The sequence below is a fragment of the Camelus bactrianus genome, chromosome 2 (genome assembly GCF_048773025.1).
Source record: "Camelus bactrianus isolate YW-2024 breed Bactrian camel chromosome 2, ASM4877302v1, whole genome shotgun sequence".
NCBI lineage: Eukaryota > Metazoa > Chordata > Mammalia > Artiodactyla > Camelidae > Camelus > Camelus bactrianus.
Genome location: NC_133540.1, coordinates 57,031,418 through 57,046,094, shown reverse-complemented (window position 1 = coordinate 57,046,094; position 14,677 = coordinate 57,031,418). Strand labels below are relative to the sequence as shown.

The 14,677-nt window shown below is 36.8% G+C and overlaps 1 protein-coding gene across 14 annotated transcripts in view; it reads left to right on the top strand.

Annotated features, from left to right (window-relative positions):
- The window catches only part of ALPK1 (alpha kinase 1), a 119,238-nt gene that overhangs the window by 2,553 nt on the left and 102,008 nt on the right, over nt 1–14,677 (top strand). For 7 of the 14 annotated variants that reach the window (XM_074342170.1, XM_074342133.1, XM_074342113.1 and 4 more), the window contains exons 3-4: nt 2,971–3,097; nt 3,967–4,048. The gene's annotated coding sequence lies outside the window, so the exon portion shown is untranslated. Of the gene's footprint in view, nt 1–2,970; nt 3,098–3,283; nt 3,648–3,966; nt 4,049–6,705; nt 6,859–14,677 lie in introns of those variants that run through there. The other 7 variants (XM_074342159.1, XM_074342175.1, XM_074342198.1 and 4 more) reach the window with 3 other exon arrangements.

The following is a 14,677-nucleotide window of genomic DNA, read 5'->3' as shown; positions in this document are numbered from 1 at the left end:
TATTTGCAAATAATATGTCCAACAAGGAGTTTATATCCAAAATATACAAAGAATTCACACAACAAATATCAAAGAAACCAGACAGTCCAATTAAAAAATGGGCATAGGACTTAAACAGATATTCTTCCAAAGAAGATATATACAGATGGCCAACAGGCACATGAAAAGATTCTCAACACCACTAATCATCAGGGAAATGCATATCAAAACCACAATGAGATATCACCTCACATCTGTCAGAATGGTTATTATCAAAAAAAGAACAACAAGTAACAAGTGTTGGTAAAGATGTGGAGAAAAGTGAATCTTTGTGCACAGTTGGAGGAAATGTAAATTGGTGCAGCCACTATAGAAAACAGTATGGAGGTTCCTCAAAAAATTAAAACTAGAACTACCATATGATTCAAGAATTCTATTCCTGGGTATTGATATGAAGGAAACAAAAACACGAATTTGAAGATATATTCACCCCAATGTTCATTGTAGCATTATTTACAATAACCAAGATACAGAAACAACATAAATGTCCATTGACAGATGAATGGATAAAGAAGAGAAATGAACTCTTTCCATTTATGACAACATGAATGGGCGTAGAGGGTATTATGCTATGTGAAATAAGTCAGAGAAAGATGAATGCTGTATGATTTTACTTATATGTGGAATCTTAAAAAGTGAACAAACAAAATAGAAAAGGACTTACACATACAGAGAACATACTGGTGGTTGTCAGGGGAGGGAGATGGGTAAAACAGGCAAAGGCAATCAGGAGGTACAAACTTCCAGTTATAAAATAAATAAGTCACTACAGGTAATGTATAACACAGGGAATATAGTCAATAATATTGTAATGACTTTTTATGGTGACAGATGGCAACTGGACCTACGGTGATCGTTTCATAATATATAAAAATATTGAATCATTCTGTTGCACACTTGGAACTGTTATAGTATTGTAAGTCAATTGTACTTCAATTAAAAAAAGATTTTAAATCAGTAATATCTAAATTAGGCAAAGTAATTTCTAATATGTGCTTTATTTTATTACTGTTTCTGTTTGTGTAAAACCACTAAAAACATTTTTAATAGATTATTTTAGTTTTACTATTGATTTTACTTGTTTTATTGTTTCTCAATTTCAAAGTTTAAATAGAGTAACAATAGCATTTATGGAAAAACATGAACATCATTCATTGAAAATGTCTTTGCTATTTAAAGAAATATAGTAGAACTTTATGTGCTGAAAGTTTACTAGATATTATAGAAAGAGGTTTATAAAATATCCTCATCTCAGGCTATGATTTCTCAAAAAAACAAGGGAATTACTAAAAGCGTGTGTGAAAATACTTCAGCCAAAATCACATCAGGCTGAAGAAATGAAGGATTCCAGCATGTGCCAACATCACACATGTGCTGATGAGAACACACCTCCCGGAAATAGCTTTGGGGACCCTTTTATTTGCAGGTTTCCTTTTCAGAGAGGAATAAAATAATTTTAATTTTGGTTTTGATGTGATTGTGTCATTTTGACAAACCCATTCTTTGATTCTGAAGTTTCGAAAATTGTCTCTTGCGCTCAGAACTGCTGGTGAACTGTTAACATCTTTTAAATTAGACAGAGTGTGGTTAAACTTCTTTCCTGTGAATTTAATGAAGGAAGGCTTTGGATGGCTTTAAAACTTGGTTAACTTCACTTAATACAGCCAAATGCTGTGAGTGTTGCTGAGTATAGAAGCTAAATGCTTTCTGGAGGGCTAAAGTATTCCTAGGCTACAAATTTGAGAGATTAAAAAGAACCCTTAGAGAAATGGTACCCCGAAAGTCAGGTCAGAATTATTTATCAAAGGAAAACAGAAGAAAACACTAGGCGTGTATATTACTGATACAAAAGAGAGAGAGATTTACTGTTTGAATTATCAGTGATGAATCATTTAATTTGAAAATAACATGAAATGCCCACAATCCAATGTATTTCTGTCTAGCTTTGAACAATTTGAAATTTCCAAATTGTATTAATGTTTAACAATAAAGTAAAATTCTGTCTTAGCTCTCATATTCAATTGATGGTGCCCCCTTCAGTAACTGTTCCCCTTGCTATCACCACGCCCACCTCCACAATATAGGTTTCAACATAATTTCTAATTCAGGTCTTTCCTTGTTTGGAACTACAAAAATATTTGTCCATGGAAAGAATCCTAAAAACAGTTTTTAGATACTTCCACAAGCCCACAATTAAGCTGATGTACCTGAAAATCTACTGTATTTCACTTAAAATAAAAAATAGAGAAAGCTAATTTATGGAAATACAATCACGTACTATAGGAAAAAATTTAAATTATTGCTTGTTTGTGTTGCTTGATGGTAACTGGGTTATATGATACTTGCCTTCTGCTCAATGTACTCTAAGCACCTTGGATACAGATTCATCTAATTCTCCCCTGCCCAGCTCAGATGTTCAGATTTGGAATAACCCAGGAATGCCCCACATCAGGGCTGATGCTCTCTGCCAACCAGTGAAAACATTCAGAATCTACTGAGATAACTCAGCTCTTTTATCATAATCCCCTAAATGGGGCTCAGGAGAAGGCCCAAAGTGTTGAGATGGAAATGAAGAAAAGCTAGTCTGGACTTCTCTTTCTCCCTGTTCTTGGGGTTAAGCAACTGCAATGGAAACAGTTTAGACGTATGTGGAAAGGTCTGCTGGATGCACCACTAGAGAAAAACCAAAGTGCAGAACAAAAATGCTACGTTTGTGGGAGAAGAAAAAAGTTTGTAAATGCACAAACTATCTGCAAAGAGATTCAAGAAATAGAACTGTAATATTGGTTAATCTGAGAAAAAGAATTTGAGAGAGGGCAGAAGGTGGAGGTAGGAGATATATTTCACTGTGTATTTTTTCAAAATGTTTGGATTTTTCTCTCATTTGCATGCATTATGGTTACACACACATTAAACAAATTCTTTTAAAAGCTTTTTTAGGAAGAGCCAAGTGAAAGAAGTCTCCTGAGAGAAAGGTCTCAATGCTTTGATGCCTCAACATTTTTCACATGATGGAGGACTGCAATAAAATCCAGGCCCTTGAGAGAGCGATCAGAAGGTGAGGAGAAAACTGGAGCCCCCCAGAGGCAGGACACCTGGAGGCTGGAGGGAGAGGAGGAGTCAGCCTGTTTTGAGCCATCTGTTCTGCCCCTCCCTGGAAGCAGTTGTGGGGAAGTTGCTGATAGGCAGGACTTTAGGGTGGCCCCCAAGATTCCTACCCCCTGGTGTACACAATTTGTACAATTCCTTGAGTGTGGGCAGAATCTGTGACTGTGATAGGATATCACTCCTGTGACCAGGTTTCTAATCAATTATCTGGGAACTCTAGGGAGATTATCAGGTTGGGCCAGACCAAATCACATGAATCCATAAAAGGGCCAAGCCCTTCAGGAAGTCAGAAACACCACTCCTGCTGGCCTGGAAGCAAACATCCATGTCAAGGACTGCCTACAGAGAAACATATGGCAAGGGACTGTGGTTGACATCTATGAGCTGAGAGTGGTCCCCTGACAACAGCTACCAAGAAAATGGGAACCTTGGTCCTATATCTGGAATTCTGTCAACAACTTCCAGCCTTGCCGGAGACCACTCCCTGTCCCAAGCCTCGGGTGAGAACCGCAGCAGTGTTCTCAGCTAGAATGTGCCCAGATTGCTGTCTGACCAAACACTGAAATTATAAATGGGTGCTGGTTTTTGTGTTTTTGTATATCATAGAACCTTTATTACTTTTCCTCTAGATTCTTCAATACTTATAAAATGTCCATGCTCTAGTGATGATATCATTTTATGGACATTTAGAATGTCTTCATTTATACATATTTTACATTTGGTTCATAGAACAGATAATTTAATGAATGCTGTTTTAAACTGCTAAATTTATGGTAATTTTTATGCAACAATTGAACACCTTTTTGTTGTTGTTGTTAGAGGACCCCAATGAGTTATGAGAGACCTCAGTGGATCCTGACCCTGGAAACCCCGGTCATTCTTTGTGAGAGCCAGAGGCTAGGTAAGCAGGAAAAGAAGGGTCAGTTTTGGGGGGGTGCATTGTTTCTGCCTGTTTCATATCCTCCAAACCAAGTAGGTTAATCTTTGCCTCACTGAATCTAAACTTTGTCATATAGTATTCATTTTCAGTAAAAATTAATGAATTAATTAATTAATTAATTTTTTAATAAAACCCCACAAGCCCCCAAACCTTCTTTGATATTATATTTAAGTATTTAGGTTTCATTTGTTAATGCTTCTCCATTAATTTTTAAAACATAATAAATTACTAGCATCCTAACAAATAACAACTTTTTATACTGCTGAGAAGACCCACATTATTTAATTTATAATACAATCATTTCATTTTCTTATAAAATAAGTCTTTCCTCAGAAAAATGCCATACCTGGAATAAGTTCTCCTTCTGTCCTCCATCTCTGGTTCTTTCTTTATGTTTACCATCATTGTGCTGACAGCTACGGATGTAATTCTGAGAAGAAATTTCCGGAATGACATTCTGGCCATTATCCCCATAGAAATATCACTATTCCCAGCTTTTCTGGCTTCAAGTTTATAATATAATTAGTGATATAATAAAAGGGTTAAGCTGGTCTTGAGATCATCTTGCTCCAACACTGAAGCCCTTTGGAAGGAATGTAACCTCCTCCAAAAATAGGCTCCACCTGAATATTTTATTTAGTCTAGGCTTAGATGGAGAGTCCCTTTCTACTCTACTTATTTATCTTACTAGGATTTTAGAAATATGCCATCTGCCTTCTGCCACCACTCCACTGAGTTTGTTCTTTTAAAGCTATACTTGACCTACTTGCCGTGCCAACGGACACTTCTCTGTCCCCATCCTCCTTCACTTCTCTGCATCAGTTAGTACTGTTGACCCCTGCCTCTTCATTGAAATATGGCCCACCCATCCATCACTTCCCCCTACCTGGCTTTTAGGATGATAGGAGTATCAGTACCCTTTTCTCTCTTTCCATTCCCAAGTATCCAGTGCCCTTTTTATAGGCTCTAGAATATTTAGTCCTTTCCCCCAAGCACTGAATTTCTAACATTTTTGCTCATTTACCCTCAAACAGAATTTTCAAAAACAATAACTCTCTTACACATTTTTAAGTTGATATTCATTTTTATCATCACTTTAAATGGTTGCAAAGGATCCAAGTCAGATGTTTAAAAACTCTTTTAGATGTATCCAATGAAAATTATATATACTAATGATTTGATGTCCCCATCATCCACTTAAAAACACATGTACAAGTTCTTGTACATGTACAAGTTTAACAATTAGGAAGTTTATGTTATTTATCTCCTTAAACTTTTATTCCACTTTCTCCATAGAATTTTCTTTTAATATTAATAATTTATATGATTAAATGTTTTTTCATCATACTTCTTTATAATAAAAACATGTGGATATTGAAATTTTAAAAATTTATTTCTTCTTGCCATAGACTCTAAGTATTAATTTTTTAAATATTGAGTTACACATTATAAGTATTATGAATTTATATTTGATTAGAAAGAAAAATAAATGATATATTTTGGTGAATAATTAGTAAACAGAATAAACTTTTATGGAAAATGCATTTATCAATGAGATTTATGGGGTTTTAAAAAATTAGTTCATGGTTGAATGTTTCAGTATGAATTTCATACTGAAAGAATAAACCAGTATTCTATTTTAAAAAAATGCATACAAAGAAAACTCTTTACATGCATAAAAGGAGACAGAAAGAGTTTTGTTATACTAATATCATTTGGTTATCTCAACTTCTTCTAAGGTCATATATTAAGAATTACATAGTGATCTAGCATAAAAATTTTAAGTGATCTAAATACTATTTAGTACTTGAAATACTAAGTGGCTGAATAATTAAGTATTTCTTTTTTCTATTTTGTGGGGAAGTAGAGTTAGAAACCACCGGACTTGCCCAAGGATTTATTACCCAGTTATTAGAGTCATTCACTTTCTCATTTTTGGAGAAATATACCAGAAGGCTTTACCAAGACTAATCAAATTACTACTAATGAAATCTCTTACTCCTTCACCCCAGAGGACACTTCTTTAACCCAGTAGGCACAGAAAGGACAGAGAACATTAAAATATTGTTGACTTCAGTAACTTTTCCAATGAAATGTTGTTAAACATTTAAAGAAATCTTTTCATGTACTTCCGATTTTTTTCTCAAAATCTGGAGCCGCAGATTTAGATTGAAGGGAGGTGTCCACTATGTAACACAGTTACAATCAGATTTTCTATGAGAAAAATTCTAACTTCACTTTTCCATTCAAAAAAACTTGGTAATACAGGTGTTCTTGTGACAAGCAGCTAAATTCTGGCACAGTAATTCTAAAATAGATCGAGCGCTGAATAGAGCCATAACATTTTAGTTTGTCTTTTGACAACAAATAAGAAACAGGATCATGTTCATTGTTTCCTACTTCCTACTTACATTCTCTTTCCTCGGCTCTCTGGGCACTGGCTCTCCATTCTGATTTAGTCCAAATAGGGCATTTTCTTGCACTTTCTTTAGAAGGAACTTTTCTGTAGTAATACAACTCCCAGAATACCTTTCACCACCACAGTTCCTAAAGGGGCGTGTCTTATGGTGCAGAACCGCTGAAAGTCCGGGGTTGAATTGCACAACCAAGTTCTGAGACAATAGCAGGCTGTTTTCTTTCAAAGTCCTACTTCCTGAAACGGAGGCTGTTTATGAGAAACAGTTTATTTCAGGGAGGTTGTGCTATAATTAACTTTTTTTAGAGTTAGGTTTACTGATTTCAGAGTATTTTTCCTCTTCTTCAAGATAAAGGTGAGTATCAGCCTTTTAATGACAAAACGCAGTAGATGGGGGTGCAAAAGATGGCATAATTTTTAAGGAAATATTTTCTTAAATTGTCAGCCCGTTTCCACCTGTTCTCGCCTACATTTAAATAACTTTAGAGCTCCAGGAAGAATATTTGCATTTCTAAAAACTCCTCAGTATGGAGAAGGGAGGAGGGTGGTGAAGGACTACCTAAGCAGTAAAGTTACATTATTGGGAAGTGGAGAAAAGAAACCAGTTTTTTTTTTTTAAGGTTTTAATAATAAAGTCCTCATGTCATGGAGCTTGCTAGAGCTGCTATTGGACATCTGGCTTTATTTATCTCTTAATCAAGATGTTTGATTAAAAGAGTTGGCATTACTTAATTTGAAAATTTAACCCCAGGATATTTGCCTGGAGTTCACAGGTGGTGATAACAGAAGCTATCACTTTTATGATGGGCTTAATTTTGCCAAGAAACAGATAGATAGGCTCTTAGAATCACTTTTCTCATTTGGAAAGAACTGGCCAGAATTCTGGATGTGGAGAAGTGTTATATATAGAGAAAATATCTAGGAAAACTTTGTGTTTCTATTTTAAAAAGTCCTTTCATTAACCAATTTTAGCATTTAAAGTTAAGGCTCTAGATGACTTAGGAAAGCCATAGCTTAAATCCTTTACAATTGTTTGGAATTTGCAGGTGGATAAGGGTACAAAGAGAGGCAGAATCAGATAGCAGGGTACTTATGTCACAACATAATGGCACCTCTGTTTGTAATATTTGCTTCTATCTCCCTCTTCCTTTTCTTTTTACTTATAAAACTAATACTCTTATGAAAAACAGTATCTGCTTTTGGTTGGCTAATACCTCCTTGTTAAGAACATTTTTAATTCATTACATGTAATCACTGTTGCTGGACAAGTCTATGCATAACACTTCAGCAAGGTCTCCACACCCTTCTGTTTCTCCTCTTTCCTCCTTGACCTCCAATTCAATTGAACTAAAAAGAGCATTATAACTATACCACAGAAGCTGTCCACCCCTAGGGGTAGGTGGTGTGTCAGCAGATTACATGTCTGTACAATGTGCATTACTTTGGGCAGTAGTGGGTGTAGGCTAATTTACCACTTCGAAGACACACCAGGCCTAAACACATGCCAAATCAAGTCTTTATACCCACTGACCAAAATAATTTACTTCTGTCTTCCCTCCTCCTCCATCCAAATCCTGTCAACCTGCAGCCTGAAGAGAAACAAAGTACTTAACATTATTCTAATAATTATTTACTCTTCATCTCAAATGTCTTTTTGAGTCTGAGATTAATTCTTCAAGTTCTTCCCCTGACAAGACAGGGGAATCTTAGACTATCCACTTGCATGAGTAGGGAGCCAATAATTAGTTTAAACTTTAAAAAAAAAATTTAATTAAAAAAGTCATATGTAAATTATGATGGATATTCTAAATCTCACATAAAATAATACTGTTTAGTGAGCATGACTGACTTAAGAAACCATCTCCCCTGAAGTGCTATGTGATCTAAATACGCATTTCAAAATATTTCTAAACTTCCATGGCTTTACCCATTCTAAAATAATTTCACTGATCCCTTTCCCAGAACACAACACATGTACTACTTTTACTGTCCCTTAATCTGTTTCAGAGAATAATGGCTTTTCAAAATAAAATCCTCATTGTAAATGCCTTTCTTTCCTGAAATGTTGTGTCTATGAGTTGAAGAATTTTAACAGGAATGTGCATTCAAGCTTTTGGTGTAAACTCATTCCATATTTCTGCTGTTGTATTTGTTGCCTCCATATGGGGGACTCTGTTTCTTGTTATTGACAGTGACATCTACCGTTGCAGGATGTTGTGATTTACTTTGTTTATAGAGTTCTGTGGGATAGACCAATTTAAAAGTAAGAATATTATCTGATGTCATCATTCTTCTATGTCTGAAGAACAGAAAGATGATCATAGCTTAAATATCAGCTACATATTAATTTAATTTTCCCAAAGTATTGTGTACAAACTATTAATTTTAGGTGGCACACGTTCAAACTTTGAAAATTAGAGTTATGCTTAGTTTAATGTGCATTAAAAATATAATTAGCTTTTAAAGTCTGATTTCACGCATAATACTGCTCACGCAGCTGTTAAGTAAAAAGAAAGTGAACCAATTTACTATTGCCTTTAAGGGAATGATTAAATAAATCCTATTACAGATAATATGGAGATATGGTAAAGACGGTGAAGGTAGCATGTGAATGACTAAAGTTTTGGAAATACTGCCCTAAAGTGTTTGAGAAGTGGATATTTTGTAAACCAATGCAGTATCTATGAACTTCACTGGTCATTGGTGACAGAGCTCAACTGATAACACTGTTACGGAAACGACAGGCCAGCCAAGAAACAAGCACCACTCGGAGGGTTGGAGTACTCAGATGTATTATGCCGGCGGGCTCAGAGGGGCTTCTGCTCCGAAGCTCTGAGCACCTCCAAGATGTGCGCATGAGGTTTTATAGGGTAAAGTACAAGCTTGGGGTATTTGGCCAATAGGCATGGAACAGCTTTAGCAGCATCATTATCACAAAAGTGGAGGCAGGAGGCAGCAAACCAACATTCCAAAGCCAGATATATATCTTTGAAAATCCAGCTGGCTAGCAAAAAACATGAACAGCAAACCAACACTAATTAACTTAGATTTACAAGTTAGTCCAGCAGAACTCAGATCAGTATTCTAATACTTAGATTTGTGAGTTATCTTGTTAGCCCAGACCAGTTTTTCCTTCACAACACAATCTGTTGAATTTCCTAATTACAGATATACACAGTATTTGATAAAAAATGCCTTATCAAACTTTATTAGACCAGCAGTCCTCATGAAATGTCATAAAATTAAAGGGATGCAGAAGATAGCTAATATTTCTTGGAACAAGAATTATAAAGAAGGTGAATTATCCCGGAGTAAGCACTGTAGCTCCATTCTGCCCATTTCACTGAGACGCTACTATCTCTAAAGTGGGGGTGGGGTTGGGGCTGAAGGGTAGGAGTTGGGGAGGGGATAGCAAACATCATCTAGGTCCAGGACCATTAACATATTCTGATATGTGCTGTTAGCCATTAAAATGGTCATATTGGTCATTTCTTTTGGGAAATTCATTCTAGGGAGGAAATAATTCAAAATACAGAGAAAATTCACAAAGATGTTCATCATAAAGTTATTTTTAATAACAGAATTGTGAGCGTTCTTACAAAGGGAAAAGGTTAAGCAAAATGATGGATGAAGACTAGTAGCAGTGTAGAAGATGCTAGGTGAAAAATAGATTTAGTATTGATTAACTATTGTAACTGCCTAACACACATAAAATGGTGTAGATATGAATTTACAAATATTCTAAGAGTGTTGTCTTATAGTGGTATATTAATTGTTCCTTTTTCTCCCTTTTCTCTATTACTGTGTTTTTAATATGATATTTTTATATTGGCTTTTTATATTACTATATAATATAGTTATTACTATATATATAGTTACTTTTTTAAGAAAACAGAATGCATTAAACCATGCTGCTAAACAGTAAGTAAAACTGTGCAGTCTTTGGAAAGTAAGACTTTACCTTCTCTTTATTTGACGTACAGGTAACTTCCTATTTGAAAGAAGAGGGGATTGACTCAGGGCCGGAACAAGCATGTGTGGCAGAACCACAGAACATAGGAGGAGTTACCAATTGAAACACTTCTAGTTGATTTTCTCGTGCTGCTTGTGCTTTACTTGATTGCTTCCGTGGCAATCATAGTTTTATTGCACTCAGCTTATTCTTCTGTTTTGAAGAAAAGAAAAAAAGGGAAGGAATGGGGAAGAGGAGCTTTACCTGATATATGTGCTAATAGCTTCTTAGCTAGTTTCTTGTTCTTATGGATTCCCATAACCTAGATTCATGGATTTATGTCTGCACATATTGTACTTAGGTTCAATTTTGCCACATCACTGTATATACTCCTATTGCACCTCAGAGTTTATTGTATCATTGGCTTACCCAGGAAGCTCTGCTTAGAATCTTAACTTCAGCCCAGCTAGTTACTATGGTATATGCTCCATTGGTGCATAATAAAGCACCAAAAAACCTACAAAATTGCCAGCGAAAGTCTTATCTATTTATAATTGTTGTTCTTTTCTGTAAAAAAAAAAAAGTTTAGACCCTCATCATATTTCTGATGTCTGATGTGCACTTCCAAAAGTTATTTGATAAGAAATACTAGAAGCTGTTTGAACCGAGATTCCCTGCTACCCCCCAACTCCCCTCTTCCCAAGTGGGCAAGAGAAACTATAGGCAGATATGAGGAACTAGGTCGAGGCTTTCCAAGGCACAGCTTGCCAGGCAGCTGAGAAGCAATTAGAAATACCCTTATCCTGCTAATTCTGGGCACGCAGGCTCCAGACTCTTAATGCAGATGAGGAAAACACCTCATCTTCCTTCCTCTCCTCAGGACCTTCCTGAGGGCACATTCTTGGAATATATTTCCATTAAGTAAAATGACCTCTCATCACCTTGTCCAAATCCAAAGGCCACTTTTTAGACTTCATCTTTTTCTTTCTCTTTGCAGTGTTGGCACTGTTGACTCCTCTAAATTCGCTGCTTTGATTTTCGTTATCACCACGCACTTCTGACTTTTCTCTGACATCTCTGGCTGCGCTTCCCTTTTTCTGTTTCTCTGCCCACTTCATGCACTGCGTTCTGCTCTCTGCCTCCTTTCTCTCACCGTGTGTTCACCTTGGGTGAAGTATGTCTCTCCACTACACCAATACACACCAGGATACTGAAGGCCGGGTCTTTCCTCTCCCCGAGTTCCCAACTCTTGTATCCAGATGTAAACATCTATCTACTACCAAACATCTCTCTCCTGCATCCTACAGGCATCTCACACGAAACATTTTCCACATTGGACTCATAATTTACCGCCTCCATCATTATTTTTATGTTGACATCTGTCACTAAATTCATCCAGCTGCTCAAGCTAAACATTTAGGAGCCACTCTAGACTCCTTACTTCTTTACCAAGAATATCTAATCAATTTTGAAGTCATGTTGATTCCATTCCCTAACTATCTCTGGAAACCACCCGTATCTGTCTATTCTTGCTTCAGGCCCTCGACATTTTGCACCATATCCTGATCTCCTCAAGTCCTCAGCCTCTAGTCTGCCTGCAGGGTGGTGTTTGAGCAGTTTGTATTGGCTCATGTCTGTCAGGGGCTTGTATGTCAATAGCCCTCATGATCTGCCATCTGCATACTTCTCCAGCCCCACTTTTCATCCTGCTTTAATATTCCAGATAACTCTAAACTGCAGTAACACTCCGCCACTCATTCTGAACCAAACTTGACCTGCTGTACTCTGTATCACCAGTCCTGCTTCTCCTTCCCAGAAGACCATTTCCTTCTTTTGTGAGCTACTTTTTTTGAAAGATCCAATTCAAGCATCACTTCCTCTGGGAAATTTGAATGACATCACAGCTCTCTCTCAAAGCAGATGGTCACTTTCTCCTGTTGAATTAGGCATTTCTTAGAACCCAGAGCATTTCTCTACCCCCGAACTTCCGAACTTACTGCAGTAAATTGTAATGCTTTCTTCTTCTTCTCCTTCTTCTTCTCCTTCTCCTTCTTCTTTTTGTCTCTATCCACAGTTAACTCTTTTTTGAGGACAAAGACCTCATCTTTAACTTTGAATTCCAAGTACCTAGCCCAAATGTATAACACATTATAGGTGCCCAATGCAGGTTTGCTAAATAAATAAAATTTCATGGATCCCTACTCTGCTGCCCTATTTCTTTTCTTTAAGTGAGACTTATCATTACCTAAAGCACTCTAGCTCACAAAGGAAATGATTTTTCCCAAGTAGTAAATAAAAAAACAGATCCATCAACTCAACACTTGAAGAATAAAACATCTGTTTTATTCACATGCATGTAGTGATATCTACACAACTAGTGACAGTAGAAGGTTGTAACATTTGAGACATTTTGGACCTGGTCAGACGCCTCTTCTGACTTGGTATTATTTGATAAAACCACATATCCTGAATTCTTGTTCTGCTTAAATATTCTTAAAGATTTCCCAAAGGAGTACCCTATATTCTGTATCAATAGGCTCACATTTTAAAGCAGTTTGTCCATAGCATGGCCAAGTTTGTGCTTTTGCACTAGTAGGTTTTTTGGGCTTTTTAAGATTTTACTGTCTGTTCAGAATAACATCTGTCTGGGCTACCTTTATCAAGTGTGAATGAGACCCTCCAGTACGGGATGATCTTGATCTGATGAACTGACTGCCTCTTTAGAATCAGCTTTGTCCCTTCTTGGCTGTACAACCACAACCAAGTCACCTAATCACTGTAGGCCTCAATTTTCTCATAGCTGACGTGAGCATAACTTTTAATTATGTCTTACTGCTGTTATGAGAATCAAATGAGCTGATACCCAGGCCCTGTGACAGTGCCTAGGAACAGCAACACTAGCTGTTATTAAGCTCAGTGGAGGCTGCGTAGGCTGGCACTGGGCTTCAGCTACTTGCTGCGAAATTTTGACAGAGTGCTAAATTTTGACAGCATTACAGAATCATAAATTTGGAAGGGACTTTAGACGCCTTAGCAAACCCCCCTAATTTTAGAGCTGAGGAAATTGAGGTCTAGCACGGAGAGGTGATCTGCCTAAATGCACACAACTGGTTTGTGACGGAGCCAGCATCTCCTAGGGCGTGATCAATGCAAAGAGCAGGCACCTGGGAGCAAGAGCCTTACTGTGTGATCGGGATCCAACAGAAGTGGATAGATGAGAGTTCAGGGAACTCATGAACAGGCAGTATTTAAAGATCTAAGAAGCCAAGGAAGCAGGTCTCTCCTACCCACCATAAATGACACTCTCAAACTGTTCACCAATGCTAAATATAGTTAATAATAACAACTTAAGTATTTATTATTCATTAATGCTTATTTATTGAGCATAGTCTGTATGCTAGTCCTCCCTTACCTATGGTTTTGCTTCCCATGGTTTTAGTTACCCTCTATCTGGAAATATTACATGAAAAATTCCAGAAATAAACAATTCCTAGGTTTTAAATCATGCGCCCTTCTGAGTACCTGTGATGAAATCTCGCGCGTTCTGGCTTTGTCCCTGGAGAGGAGACCGGTCTCTGTCCAGCTCCGCCCTCCCGCCCATTAGTCACTTAGCAGCCATCTTTGTTCATCAGATCGCAGCGCTGCCTTCAGGTCACCCTTATTTTACTTAATAATGGCCCCAAAGAGCCAGAGGAGTGATGTTGGCAATTCGGATATGCCAAAGAGAAGCTGTAAAGTGCTTCCTTTACGTAAGGTGGTGAAAGTTCTTGACTTAGTAAGGAAGGAAAAATATTGTATGCTGAGTTTGTTAAGATCTACGGTAAGAACGAATCCTCTATTTGTGAATTTATGATGAGGGAAAATGAAATTCATGCTAGTTTTGCTGTTGCACCTCACACTGCTAATGTTTTGGCCACAATGGCTGCTAAGTGTGTGTTAAAATAGAAAGGTGTTTAATTTGTACAGTAAGATATTTGAGAGAGACCGAGACAGAGAAAGATCATATTCAGGTAACTTTTAGTACAGTATATTGTTATAATTGTTCTATTTTATTGTGAGTTGTTGTTAATCTCTTACTGTGTCTAATATAAATTAAACTTTATCATAGGTATGTATGTAGGGTGTATATAGGGTTTGGTACTATCGACAAAAATTCAGTTGGCAATCAAGTTAAGAAATCCTTGTTAGTGTCAGAAGAAAGGTCAAAAAAAAAGATCTTTAC